Source organism: Belonocnema kinseyi, chromosome 3, assembly GCF_010883055.1.
Source record: "Belonocnema kinseyi isolate 2016_QV_RU_SX_M_011 chromosome 3, B_treatae_v1, whole genome shotgun sequence".
Lineage (NCBI taxonomy): Eukaryota > Metazoa > Arthropoda > Insecta > Hymenoptera > Cynipidae > Belonocnema > Belonocnema kinseyi.
In genome coordinates, this window is record NC_046659.1 from 98,354,163 (window position 1) to 98,369,672 (window position 15,510).

Consider the following 15,510-nt stretch of genomic DNA (forward strand, 5'->3'; position numbering starts at 1 on the left):
AAAATTAAAATTCGAAAATTTTTTCTAAAGCCTCCAGGGGACTTCGTTTTCGCACGAAAAAATTTTATGTGCCCTTATTGCATCCGGACCCACAATTTACGAGTCAAATATCGTAAAATCGCATACAAAGTTTAAACAAAAAATCAAATTCACGTTGTCATAAAAAGATTTGTTTGAATTTATTTTTTTAAATCAAAACTTTCTTACCCTCATTAAGAAACTTAATATCTCGGGTGTAAGTTTTTTTTATTGAACTTAAAGATTACATTCTTTATCGCAATTTGCTGCCTAGCCAGTTCTGGCTTGTAGTCAGTATCACTGAAAATGGCAGCTGAACCATATATTTTTTAACAATTTATACCATTTAGAATAGAAATGAAATTTTTATTTTGAAAATAAACAAAATATACATTTTTTTAACACTTCCTAAGCGTTTCAAATGTTTGATGATGAAATATTAAAAATTTCTCTTTGTAATTCGTCACTTTGGAGGTACTTCAATTATGCAACGTGTTTTTTTTTGCTAACATCGACGTATTCCTTTGGCTTTAAAGAAATTTTATTCTCGTTTTTATTTAGACAACGAAAAAACTGGTTACATAATTAAATGATAGTCTGTTATTAAAATTTTTTTAAATAGCTCAGATTCTGTAAAGTATCATAAAAAATTAACCTTATTAGGTAAGTTTTAATTTAAATTTTAAACATGAAATTTTGTTTTTGAATTTAGTTCTTTTGCATTCCACTTACAATTTAATTGATTAAATTCTATTAAATTTATAATTTTGTACTTAAGACGATTTGAAAAATTTATTGATCTTAAATGCACACCTACAATGAGGATATAAATTAAATAGCTCTAATATTCACAAGTTGGAATTAATATGCAAAGAATCATTCAATAGTAATCTCAAGTGGAACTTTCAAGTTTTAAAAGTTTTAATTATTCTCAGAGAGGAATTTCGAAACACGGGCATAAAGAAATTTTCGCCAATTGGTTCGATGAAAATTGATTAAACACAAAAATCTATGTTTTAAAAAAAAAGGGTCGATAGACTACTTTTAATTTGGTCCTAAATTAGATGTATGATGACAATTAAATGTATTTTAAAAATCAAATCCTATTTATAAAACAATAGGATGTTTTTAGAACCAAAAAGTGCGGTAATATGATATTGGGTAATGTGGCACATCGTATGTATTTATTAAGTTGTGGTATTATATTTGGATTATTATGGGACAAAAAAAAATATGCGATAATATTATATGAGAAAAAGATAGTATCTGAGAAAATATAGCACACAGGACAATTTTTCGCATAAGGCAATGTGACAGATTTAGGTCACGTGGCACACAGGGTAATATGGCACATCGGATTTATGTTTTTGGTTAAGGAAGTATATTTTGGGTAATATGACACATAGGGTCTAAATTTCCGGTCTTCTCCAAAAGCATTTAAACTGGGTTCAATATTTGTTGTCAGGGTTGTCTATTTTTTGTACTATATTATACTACCTTTTTCAGAAAGATATACAAAATTTGATCTATGTTTGTGGTTGGGGTAGTTCATTAAGTACAATATTGTTCCGTCCTTTCCAAAAACATACAAACAAATTTGGTCTATTTTTTCTGTTAGGTAAGTATATTTTCTATAATCTGAAAGATGTGTAATTTCATTTTGTTGAATAACTCTAAGTGTTTTGGGTAATATAAAAGTTTCCAGATTTAAATGCTCCATTCATCTGCCTTTTTATGATGTGGAACAATATGGCACAAAGACTATATGCTACGTGGTGTAATATGACACATGAGGTAACATGGAACATAGAGTAATATGGCATATGGAGTCTATGTCTTTGGTTGGGTCAGTATATTTAACACAAAATTATACTGTATTTTCTAAAAATATTCTTGATATGAAAAAATATTAATAGCCAAAGAAAAATGAAGATTCGTGGAGCCACTCAGAAAGGCACCGAGAACTAATGAACGTTGAAGAGAGTACGAGGGGGCGTACAAACGGTCCCCTGACTTCCTGCCAATTGCGGGCAATTTGTAATCATCTATGATCCCCGCACGTCACAACTCAACCACTATAATCGAAGCGGTGTGGTCCAGACCTTAAAGTTCACGCGGCTTGGATCATCGAATTGCGCACATACTCGTATTAACACGTCCTATTTGATATACATGCTCTAAATTACTTCCCACGTGACGTAACAAATAACAAAAGAGAAAGAGGAGAAATTTGAAGCAAAAAGGATAATGTAACATTTGTAACTTTTGCTTATTTATATCCTTGAGTTAAAACGTTTAATTTAGCAATAAGTAACTAGGTATTGCAGTCCAAAGTATGTCCACCTTTGCCCCTTTAGTGTGGGGTAAAGTTGTCCACTTTTAGTAAACAGGTAAAAATAGCTTTTGTGAAACACCAGGCGGTAAATAATTATAAATTAAAAGCCCTTAACGTTGTTTTAGAGTTATTAAACAAACAACAGAAAAATAATGCCTGTTTCTTTTCAGTGAAACCATAGTCTTATACATACGATAGGTGACATCAATATCTAAAAATGTTCACAATTCAATTTTAGCAATTGTTCTTTACTTGACTTAACCAAAATACAGAAAATTACGGACTTATAGAACTATTATTTTTATCAAAGCTTAACCACGAAAATGAAACAATCCATCTCTAGAATAAAGCTTGACATTTATTTTATATAAAATAAATGGAAATCTTTCGAATTTTTATTTAGTAAAAAGGAAAGAAAACTATCAAATGTAAAATCATTAGTGGCCCGGTTTCCCCAAAGTTCCCCTGTTAGCCCCGCTTAGTGGTGCCGTCAACCAGGATAATTATCGACCATAACGGGTAATGATGGATTAAATCAATTTAAATTTTTTCGGCTATATTCAAATTTACGAAACTTATTATAGAACAAATTGAAAAGATTGACTTTTATCTAAATTATGTCTGATAAATATTCGGAAATCTAGGAATGAAAAAGAATATTAATATTTTTGTGTCGGAAAGTGAAAATTGAACAAATGCTGGTAATAGATAGGTGCAACCTGGCCTAAAAAATCAAACAAAAAAAAGTCACATTGTAAATAATATTAACTTAATAAAAAAATATGAAAAGTATTAAATACCAAATTTGAAATGTTCAATTTTGAATTATTTAAAAATATTTTTTCTAAACATACTTAAATATTTGCGAAAATATACGTATAAATACGGAGTGAACATGGATCGAACTTTGATTATTCATAACCCTGTAAAAAAAATTTTAATTACATTTGCAGGATTTCTCCTTACAGGAGAAAGGAGAAGCAAATTATTCTACTTTATGTCTCTACATACGGTTAATTTCTTCCACCTTACAGTGTTTGGCCTACAATTTTATGATCACGATCTACAGTGTTTTGCTTTTCAGGATAAAATATTGCCAGAGAAAACAGGAAAGGTTACAGGCTTTCTAAGGAGGGTATAATTTTATCCAAATTTAATCAAATGTTGCAGTTTTCTAGAAAATGTTTGCCTTGATACATTCTCTATTAGAGTTTACTCTGATAAACAAGAATAAATAATTTTTTCAAACAAATTAATAAAAAACTTATTACGGCAATGCGATTGCAACCTAATTCCAAATTAGTACGATTTTAATTTTAAAAATTCAGATATGGATCCCTGAGAGGTAAAATTTATTACTTTTTCAGTTTCAAATTTTAAAAAATACAAAATATTCGCGCTTTAGAATTTCTTAATTATTTAAACTATCATTTGTGGAATATTCGATTGGAAATGACTCAGCTTTTAGATCTCGAAATAAAAATATTTCAATAGTAACCCTCGATTGGATAAACTTCTTAGAAGAATAGTTTTTTAATAATCTTTCGTTAAACATATTATCTTCTCTGTATTCTTTACACGTTGTATTATTTTGAGCAGATTGAAAAACACTTTTGTTCCAAAGATTACATAACAGTCAATTTTTATTTATTAGTCTTTATTTTCCCGGATTTATATTAATTTTATACTTTAGATTTTATGTTTTACTCGAATAAGATCTTCGCTGTTGAATATCTGCAAGGTCACAAATTGTAAATCGAAAGCCTTCTAAGCTGCGAAATTGAAGACGCAGTCTGCTGATGTAAATTACCATTGACTTTTATGAGATTCATTAATCATCTTCATTATGCAATCCGTATTCCCTCCGATGAGCTTGCGTAACTTGAACAACTACACGAAGAAACTCAAAAAATTTACGACATTTTGTGTTCCAGAAAATCAGTTTTCAATTTGTCTGTAATAAATATTGTTAATTTCAGATTTACCCTATTAAATTAAAAGGCTAATTAATAATTAAATGCTTCTATGATTTTGATCCGCATTATTGATGCTCGTCAAGAATATTTCGAGCGAAAAATATTAATAACAAATATTTAAATTAAGTTTAAATTAAATTTTTTGAATTGAAAATAAGCAGACTTAATGGTTTCCATAGAACCCAATTGAGTACCTGTCATCATGATGGTTAGCACTCATCCATCCAGAAGATTCTCAGAACTTATCTTTCACACGACCATTGCCTCTGAATACAGAATCCTTTCTCTATATTATCTGCACGCGGATGTAACATTCTATTCGAATCCCACGATCATTATTTGCATAGAAAATTTTACACAAGATATTTTATTTATATCGAAACTCATGCTATATTTATTTTAGAGTAGGCTCACAGGGGTGGGTTGAAAAAACAATGATAAAAATCGCAATCAGAACCATACAGAAAAGTAGTATATTAACAATGATGACCTTGAGAAAGCATACTTTATATGGTGCCGATTGATAAAATCCTTTAACTCAAGCGTGAGATTAATGTGCTTTAAAAAATTCTTATTTGCATACTTTTGATACTTTCCTGAATGTAAACTTTTAAAAAATGTAAAACAATGTTAAAATCTACGGGAATAATGAAATACTTTTTTTAAGGTAATTAAGGCTTTTCGATTGGTAAAACTAAAATGGGAAAAAATTTAATTATCCTAAATTTACTGTGCTTACATTTACGATTTTCCAGACTTATCAATTTTTTTCTAATGTATTTTCACCAGCATACAAGTTTTAAATGAATAAAAAAATTCTTTTGTCATTCTTGTTGTTTTTAAAACTGTTTTTTCTAAATAGGGCCTGATTAAACATAAATTATCACCTGAAGAACGTTAATCAAAAAGCTGAAAAAAATTGAAATACGTTAAAAGGTTTCATCAATTGATAGAAAATGAATAGTACTTGTTTAGGATTCTAATGAACAACTCTTCTATATAGCTCCAATTTTGATTTCCATAGAAATTGAAACTAGAACCATATGGAGAAGTCGTGTATTAACAATAAGGACCCTGATAAAAGTACAATTTACTTAGTGCCGACTAATAAAAACCTTCATATCAAGAGTTAACAAAATGTTATTTAAAAAATTCTTATTTTCATACTCTAGTTTTTAGATTTGAACAAATTTTATCTACAGGAGTGAACATTTGTGTACAGAATTTTCAAAATTGAAGGTCAAAGCACCGACAACTGGAAACTAATAATGGTGAATTCTCTTTTATGTTAAGACTCCTTTCGGCTCTAACGAACACATTCTCATCATATGACTCGTGCTTCTAACTCAAATAAAGTTTGTCCAAAATGCGAAATCTGCTATATTATGTTGAACTCTATTATATTCAATGTATATTATAATAATTTCTTTATCTTGGTCTTAAACTGCTTTTTCAGATATTGCAATATAATGTACCAATTTTATTTTTCATGATTTCTTCAATATTTGATTCTTATTTTGCATTAACTTTCATTTTCAGCTACTCTGAAAAATGTATCATATCAATAAATTTAATCATTTAAATCAATTATTTACATTATGTTGATATAATTTAAGCGAAATTTTTTGTTAAATAAATTGTTATTGTAGCTTTTATCGTTTTTCAAAGAGTAAATTTTTTTATTTTTAATGTCTTTTTATAATAAGAGTTTATAAACTTTTTTTTAGTTGAACAACTTTTGCCTTTTGAATCTTTCCGTCCCATGTATTGTTTTTTCAAAAATTAAATATTTATTTTTAATCTTATTTTTTACGATTGTAAGAAAATGTAGCCGTCCTTCCCGAAAATTATAAGTAAAGAATCTGTATTTGGTAAACAATTTTTTGTAATTAATTTTTTGTCGTGCCTTGAGTAGTTTTTCCAAAAATTTAATTTATTTGGTTTTTATTATATTTTTCACGATTAAAGCGAAAACTGCACATCCTATCAAAAAGTTGTTAATGAAAAACTTTATAGTTCTTTTTTTGAAGAACAACTTTTGTCTATTAATTTTTTTAATAGCTGGTGTCGATTGTCCAAAAAGTTACTTTTTTATTTTTAATGTAGTTTTTTCATGAATAATGTAATAACTGCACCTCCTATCAAAAAGTGAAAAAATGTGAATTTTCCATTTATCGAGAAAATTCAAAAAGCTGTTATGGTAATCTTGAAGGAAATTCAAAAAACAGAAACTTTGACTTTTCATACGTGCGTTATTTGGCTTAAACTATTCATTCTCGTTTGCTTTTTTGGAATTTGGTAAATGCTTTAACTCTAGTAATTTGATTTTTGTCGAAAAAGCGATGGTGATTAGTTGTTCGTTTTTTTGAATACTAGGAATAGCCATACATGGAATTTCTAAATTCTCAAAGAGTGGTCTTAACAATTTTTTAAGTGCGCTCACTTTTTGAATTCTCATCCAAAATGACCGGTGAACGAACTTAAAGTTCAATTTGAGACCCTAAAAGAGTATAACCGATGGCTAATCCATTACACTAATTCCTATGAAAGTTATCGTGCTAATAAACTTAAAATCTACAGACACATATGCGCACACACACACACACACACACACACAGACAGAAGTATAAAAAGACGAACAGACAGACGGACTGACAGACAAATTAGTAAAAACCAGTTGTTCGGAATCAGAGGGTCTCAAAACGTGGAAATTTGACAACAACGGAGAGGCGGGAGGTAACATTTTGCACAAATATAATGTCTCGTCTGATGAGAATGTAAAAATACAATAGAAAAAAATGTGTAGTTTCCTAAATGTACTTTGCTTACATTTATGATTTTTCAAACTTATGACACTTTTCCCAAAGTACTTTCACCAATAGAGAAACTTCAATACATGACAAAATTCGTCTCCATTGAAGTAGAGTGTAGATTAAACATTTTTTTTAATTGAATGAAAAAGCTGAAAAAATTAAGAGTTGTTTAGGATCTCCAAAAACATTTGAAAAAATTGACATATACGAAAATATAGCAGCTGTAAAAATGACAATTTTTTAAGCACATTTTGTTAACGCTAGAGTTGAAAGCTTCCATTAATCGGTATCAAATTAATTACCTATACTTTTTAGGATTCTAATACACTACTTTTCTATAAAGTTCTAATTTTGATTTCCATAATTTTTTTTCACCCACCCTAATGTAGGAGATTGCCAAAAAGTTTACTAAGTCCTAGTCATTTTCCATTTCTCCTTTAGATAATAAATTTTTTCTAAAATTAACTCAGTAGACTGCCTACATAATATTAAGAACATTTTTTAAATACTTGAGACGCAGAGGTATCACTTATGTTGAATTAAAAAAGATCGAAATCAAGAGTAGAGTTAAATATTTTAGAGCTGTTTTTATTTTTCATATTAATTCATACTATAAAATTAGATAATATTTTAAGAGGCTCGAGTCAAAATCCAATAAACCGTGAAGATCGTTATTCTTTTCATATTAAAAAAATATTTTTATCTGTCTTGCATATATTTATAAAACATCTTTAGCAACCAGAAAAATTCATATTCATCACAAACAAAATCCTTGATCTCTTAGTTTTATATTTTTGTTCTCTTGGGTTACATTTAATTTTTAAAAAATATATTTAAGGTGGTTTGGAAATTTGTTTGTTTTTAAAAATTAATTTATCTAAAATGCTCTAATTTTTAGTAATCACTTTTATCTGGAAACTGTGCGAAATAAATTTTTATTACGTCATAATTTATTTCAACTGCACTTGATAAAATGATTAAATACTGCCCTAAATCACTCACACATCGAATAGTGTAAATGAGGCCCCGTTTACTGTTTAAAGTGCCCGTAATAGTTTTGTCCGCCAGGTTACGGCAATAACGTTGTAGACGAATCAATCCTTTCCGTCGGCATCTAAATTATCTTGTCAAGGGGAATAAAATCTCATTCGAAAATAAGATAAACTCATTATACACCCAAATCGAATAATCTGATTCCTTCGTGTCAAACTTTTTCATATATTTTATATTTATGTATTTTTTATTTTCGCTGCTTACGATCGCCACATTAATTAATTTATATTTATAATAAATTAATATATCAACTTTATTATTTTATAATATGTATAATAATATCGTTGAATTGTGTCGAACAATGCTAAGTTATAAAACAGTGTGAACATGCTTCCACAAATTAATAGTTTAACCAATGTCAATAAAAATTGATTGATCAGCCAATTAGTAATCTAATAAATTCAGATAAACAGCTGAACCGAAGGGTTAATCACTTGGATTTTAGATGCACACTAGATTTCAAGATTGTAAGATTACTTGGGATTGCAAAAGATTCCATGAGATTCATAATATACCATGGATTATAGGAAATTCATTATAAAAAAATTATTAAGTGAAAAACAATGATAGGTTAATCAGCATTGGAATAAAATATACAAAAACATCGAAGGAATTTAAATAAAAATTAATTAGTCAATTGATAATAAATAAATAGCGATTCTCTACAAATAAACTTCACACAGCAAAAATCTTTGAATTATTTTTATATCTTTAAAAACTCTTGAAATTTAGTTGAAATCCATATTAAAAATTTCTTCAATCTATCAACATCTGTTAAAATGCATTGAAAGGTGTTAAATTGCCCAAAATCTTCAAAATAATTAGAGTTGATTATTTATGTAAATTTCTTTTCAATTATTTTGTTAAGTATAAATCACTTAAAATTCCTTGAATATAAATTGAATAACATTTATTTATTAAAGTTTTCTTGAAGAATTGTTGAAACCCTTAGAAATTTTCGGAGTCCTTCAAGATCCTTGAAGATTTGATATAATTCTTCAATCTTCTAAAATTTCTTAAAATACCTTAAGAACCCTTGAAATCTGTAGTTCAATGAAATTTTATTTATTTCTAAAAGTTTTCTTGAAATCTTTTGAAAGTGTTTGACATTCTGTGAAAATTTTAGAAATGCCTTGAAATTTTGTATGTCTCTTAATAGCCTTTAGAATTCCTTAACAACCATAGAATTTTTGAAAATCGTGAAAATCCATTTTAAAAAATAAAAGTCATTCGGACGCCCTCAAATATAATTTGAATTAAACTTATTCATCAAATTTCTGTTTTAAAAAAGTTTGAACACCTAGAAATAATTGAAATCCCCTGAAATCCTTGCCGATTGAATAAAATTCTTAAATCTGTTTGAAATAATTGAAATTCCTTCAAATATTATAAAATCGCCTGAAATCGCTGAGAATTTCTAGAAATTTAATCAAATTTATTTCATTTAACAAAGTTGACTAAAAATTCCTTCAAGATTTTGGAAATCCTATAAAATTCTTTAAAATTTCTTAAAATATTTGAAAAAAGTAAAAATCCTGTAAAATATTTTGTAACGTTTTGAAATGTCTTCAAACCCTGGTAAGTTTTTTAGATCTTTTAAGGTCCTTTAGAATCCCATAAACTCACTTTAAATATTTGGAGATCATAAAAATTCATTTGGAAAAGTGTAAATTATTTAAAAGCCCTTGAATATAATTTCCATTAAACTTATTCATTAAGGTTCCAATTAAAAAATTATTTCTATTCAAGGAAATCTTTTAAATCCTTTGAAATTTTGTAAAATCTTACCAAATTATTCAAAATCATTTGACGTCTTTGAAAACAGTAAAAATCCTCCAAAACCGCTTGAGATGTTTCGAGAAAAATCCCATAAAATCCTTTTAAAAGAATTAAAATCCGTTTCCTCGAAATCTTTACAAATCCTTTGGAACCTCCAAAATAACCTTATATGTTCGGAAATCTTTAAAATCCCTTGAAATTGTTATAAAATCTGATGAAATCCCATAGCGTCCACTGAAATTCTCTGGAATTGTAACTAATTAAATCATTTTAATTTATGTCAATTCCGTAAAAACCCCTTCGAATTCATATGATTCTTGAAATCTCTTGATCTTCTGAAATTCCTTAAGATTCTTTAAATTCCTCGAAATCTTTGAAATAGCTAGGAATCCCTTCAAACTTAATTTAATTAAATTTATTTTCCAATTTCCTATGAAAATATCTTGATATCTTTTGAAAGCTCTTGAAATTTTTGTTAACTTACATTCTATTGCAATTCGTTAAAACCCCAGAAATATTGGGAAACCTTTAAAATCCTCTAAACGCCCTCGAAATTTTTTTAAGTTCCATGGAATTCGTGGAAATATTTTTAATCTCTTGAAAACCTTTGAAAGATTTTTAAATCAGTTAAAATATTTAGAAATCACTCAGAATAATTTTAAAAATCTTAAAATCACTGAAAGTCCCTAGTAATTTATGAAAAACCTTTGAAATCCCTTATTCCTAATTAAAATTTCTTAAAATTTGTCTAAATCCTACGTTACATAAATAAAAAAGTCATAAGTTATATACTGATGTTTTTATAATGAGTTTCTGTAATAATTTCACAAAAATCGCGAAAAAATGATAAGGAAATAATAAGGATTGCACGGGGTTGCATGAGATTGCATACTATAGCCGAAAGGGCACACCAGATTGCAAGAGTAATAATTAATCCCCCGAGATTAAGCAAATAAACGTTAAAGACAAATGATCGTTTAAAAAATTAATCATCCTAAATTTTGAAAATGGTTTGAATAATTTAATTCACCATCAGCTGATTTAACCGTCTTTTTCGTTTTAAATTTGTTAAACAATTACTTTGTTTTAACATACAGAGCTACTGTGAATGAATTTATCTAATCGTAAAAAGTGGCAGTAACAAACATTATATTTTGCAGATGACAGTTCACCATCCTAACTATTGATTAATATAACTAGAAAAAAAGTAAACAGAATAATTTCTATATTATAAAAAGATTTTTTTCTTGCGTTATTCTTTTCATTTAAAATATTATTTTTTTCTTGTAAAATACGGGATGTTAATATTTTATTTATTTTACCAAAACATTAAATGATATTTCAAATTATGTGGAAATAGAGTTGTGACTGTTCTAAATAATAAAGGACTTTAATCCTTTCTAATTTATACGAATTAGAGAAAATGGTATTTAATTTTTGTTTTTAATTTAAACAAAAATTTTTTTATGCAAATAGATACCTGTATTTTTGTAATCGATTTATTTTTTTTTCTTACTTTGAGATTCACCCTGTGAATTCGATTACAATTTAAGTATCCCAGGCAATGAATTTAAAAATGGGATATAAAACGACTTGGAGGTAAAATTATGTTTTTTTTTTACTTACCAATTTGAAAAACACCGTGCACTCCTTGAAAGAGCTGTCAAGAGCTCTTTCGTTCTAAACGTAACGCGAAGTTCATAGAAAGGAGAGTTGGTGTTCCCGACTGAATCACGTCAGTTTCAAACTTGAGGATCTACCGCTCAAGAGACAAATCAGGGAACTGTGAAACTCTGGAGAACATTCTATCGCCACCTATTGAATTTTTAGAGAACTGTGAGAGAAAATTTATTTTTATTTAATTTACCTCCAGAATCAAGACAATCAAAAAGTTGGAATTATTAAATTGTAAACGTTTTTGAAAAAAGTATTTCGAAACAACGCACACTGGGATCCCTGGCAAACCGAAGGAATCTAATTTAGCCTGTACAAAGTACCCATAAAAACTCCATTGGGTCCCCATTCGTTTCCTTTTTAAAAAACTCAAAAAATCGCAAAACTTTTTTTTGCAACAGTAAGAAGTTTTAAAATATATAAAATCTATAACGCCTGTTGACTGCTACTTACAGATGATGCGTTTGAAGTGTAGCAGTCAACAGGCGTTATACTTCTTATATTTTTTTTAACTGTTTACCGTTGCAAAAAAAAACTATTGCGATTATTCCGTGACCTTGTATAGGGAATTTGAACGTAGAATCCGAATTTCAACAATTTAAAAGTTTATTTTGCTGTTTTTTTTTTAGTTTTTTAAAAAGGAACCGAATTGGGTCCCAATGGGGTCTTTGCGGGTACATTGTAGAGGCTTCATTCGGTTCCTTCGGTCCGCCAGGGATGAAATCAAAAACGAGGTTAAAGTAACTTGTAGCTGGCAATTCTTAACCGATTTTGCATTTTTTTTTAGAAAAATTCAGCATTAAATTTTGTAGAGGCTTATGTGGCCTCACTTTTCAATTTTTTTGGTTTAACGTTTCTTTTGATGCAAAGAGTGAAGAAAAAGTCGGTTTTTTTTGTTTATCTTTGTGGAAAATTTTGTTACAAATGATGTAAACAAGTGCCAAGTGTGCATTTTTAAAGACCGAAAGAAGCATTGTTTTCTTAGTTTTCCTCAAATCATATTGCCAGTGATATTTATTGATGGAAAATTATTACCCGATTTTTTAAATTTATTTTGTTAACAAATTGTATGAACAAATACCAGTGTGGAAATTAAAAGGCAGAAAGAATCGTTTTTCCCTTAATTTTCTTTAAATTATGTCGCCAGTGATGTTTAAATGATGGAAAATTAACATCGGATATCTTTTATTAATTTTATAATTTTTATAAACAAAAACAAATTTAAAATATCGGATGATAATTTCCCATCATTAAACATTACTGGCGACATCATTTTAGGAAAAAAATTCTTTCTCCCTTCAAATTTCCAGGCTAGCCATTTATTTATATAATTTGTTTGTGAACGTAATAAAAAATATCTGATCATAACTTTACATCACTAAACCTCACTCGTAACATAATTTGAAGACATTCAAGAGAAAAGGCTATTTCTTTCGGCCTAGAAATATTCACACTGGATATTACTTTATAGAATTTGTTTATAAAATCTATAAAAAATAGCGAATAATAATTTTCTATCACTAAACATCACTGGTGAAATAATTTGAGGAAAATCATGAGAAAAAGCGATTTCGCTCTGCAAGCAAAGAACCTATAGTGTAGACTATTTGTTATGTTGATTTGTTTAAAACAAAACTTACTATTATCTTTTTTTCCACATAAACATCTAAAAAATGTAATGCTGAATTTTTCTTTGAAAAAATCAAAAATCTGTTAACAATTGCCAGCTACAAATTATTTTGAACCTCGTTTTTTGATTTCATCCCACTGTGCAACGTTAGAAATTTCCTTTTCTCTTCATATTAATCTCAATAAGTGCTGAAAGAATAACAGTAATGATAAACATAACAACAAACAAGATAAAAAAGTAGACTCTCATTTGAAATTTCAATTTTTTCAATTTAATTGACAATACTAAGTTAAATAATTTATAATATTTTTTATTTCGAAAAAATAATTATTAGAGTAAAAGATTCTAAGCTCGATTTGAAGAGATTTCTTGAGAACACATAGATATCAAATACATTTTATTCCCCATAGAGGAAGACCTTTCTCTAAAAATTAAAAAAATGGATACCTTTAACATTTTTCTAACTTATGTTTCTGTCTTACCAAAAATATTACTTTCAAAAAATTAGAGAGCCCATCAACATAACAATCGACATTTTTTTTTAATACGAAATTTCATCAACAGGTCACGCGTCTCGATACGCGAACAATTACATAAGATATAACACTCTTATAACCCCAATTTAAGAGGGAAATTCTCTTTAAAATATAGTATATAATTTAGCTAAAAAATTTAAAACCGAAATTTGTAGGTTATGATAAGTCATGGAAAGTTCTCCAATTTGGCAATCAATGCATCTCGAAGACGCGAACAAATATATCATATACATTACTGTTGTATTCCCAATAATAAAACAGAGTTTTCTATATCAACAAAATAAACAATATATTTTTTAAATACCGGTATTACAATAAGATCAGAGGCAATAGAAAGTTCGACAAAAGGCCTTTTGACGACTCTCGAAGACGCGAACAAACATGTCAGATATAGTACTGTAGAATTTGTAATATAAACAAAGTTTTTCTCATATAAAAGGAATACACAAGTTTTTTAAAACTTTATGAATCGGTGGGTTATAAATGGTTCAAAACTGGGTCAATCGATGCGCCTCGAAGATGTAAAAAATAGACTAGATATTGTATTGCGATATTTTTAATTTTTTTTAAATTTATCTGATATAAAAAAATGTAAAATACGGCTGCAAAGTACTAAGGACATATTAAGTATAGGTGTATTTATCTGTGATTATTTTATTTGCATTTTGCTTCCTCATAAGTATCAAAAAAATTTGCTTATTCATAGCGGGAGGCTTTCCCTAACGAAATAAAAAAATGGATACTTTTAATATTTTTCAAGCTTATATTCTTGTCTTTACTAAAATTTTATTTTCAGAAAATGAGAGGGCCCACCAAAATGTAAATTTTCTTAAAAATTTCTGACTAGCTATTGTATAATCAATAATGGACTTCGAAACGTCGTCAACAGATCAATCCATGCGTCTCAAAAACGCGTACAATTACGTGAAATGTAGTGTTATTATGCTCCCAATATAAAAAAATTCTCTTATAAACACGAAAACTAATTTTGTTGAAAAATTCAAAAACGATATTGGTAGGTTTAGTTAGGCCATGAAAGGTTTCTATTAAACGGAATACACAAATTTGTTGAAACTTTATAAATCGGTGCATTTGGGTCATAAAAGGTTCACCGGTAGGCCAATCGATTCGACCCAAGAGCGCAAAAAAATACACGACATGTAATATTGTTGTCTTTTGAATATCAAAAAAGTTTTTTTTCATGCAAACAGATTACATTTTTTGTTTGAAGCTCCATAAATCGGTACTGGTAGGTCATAAAAGTTTGAAAAATAGATCGATCGATGCGTCTCAGAGACGCGAAAAAATACTAGAGATAGCCTATTGTTGTATTTTAATTTAATCGCTAAAAATCCCTTTAAATTTAATTTTATTTATTTAACAAAGTTCAATAGAAATCCCCTGAAACTTTTGGAAGTCTTAAAAAATTGTTTGAAATCTCTTCACATCTTTGAAAAAAGTAATAATCCTATAACATCCCTTCAAATGTTTTAAAATAAAAGTTTGAACAGTAGATGGATCGATACTTCTCAGAGACGAGAAAAAATACGCTAGATATTTTATTATTGTATTTTGAATATCAAAAAAGATTTTTTTATTTAGAGAAGGAAACAACTTTTTTCAAATCTCTAAACACAACAAAAAAACAACTTCTAAGTGGTCCATCTAGCTAAAAATCCTATCAGGCCTGGATATC

At 28.2% G+C, this 15,510-nt stretch overlaps 1 protein-coding gene across 3 annotated transcripts in view; it reads right to left on the reverse strand.

Annotated features, from left to right (window-relative positions):
- LOC117168923 (tetraspanin-9) overlaps positions 1-11,722 on the reverse strand; it is a 49,849-nt gene extending 38,127 nt beyond the window's left edge. For 2 of the 3 annotated variants that reach the window (XM_033354889.1, XM_033354883.1), the window contains exon 1: positions 11,601-11,722. The gene's annotated coding sequence lies outside the window, so the exon portion shown is untranslated. The remainder of the gene's footprint in view (positions 1-11,600) is intronic. The other variant, XM_033354885.1, reaches the window with a different exon arrangement.
- Positions 11,723-15,510: the final 3,788 nt, after the last annotated feature.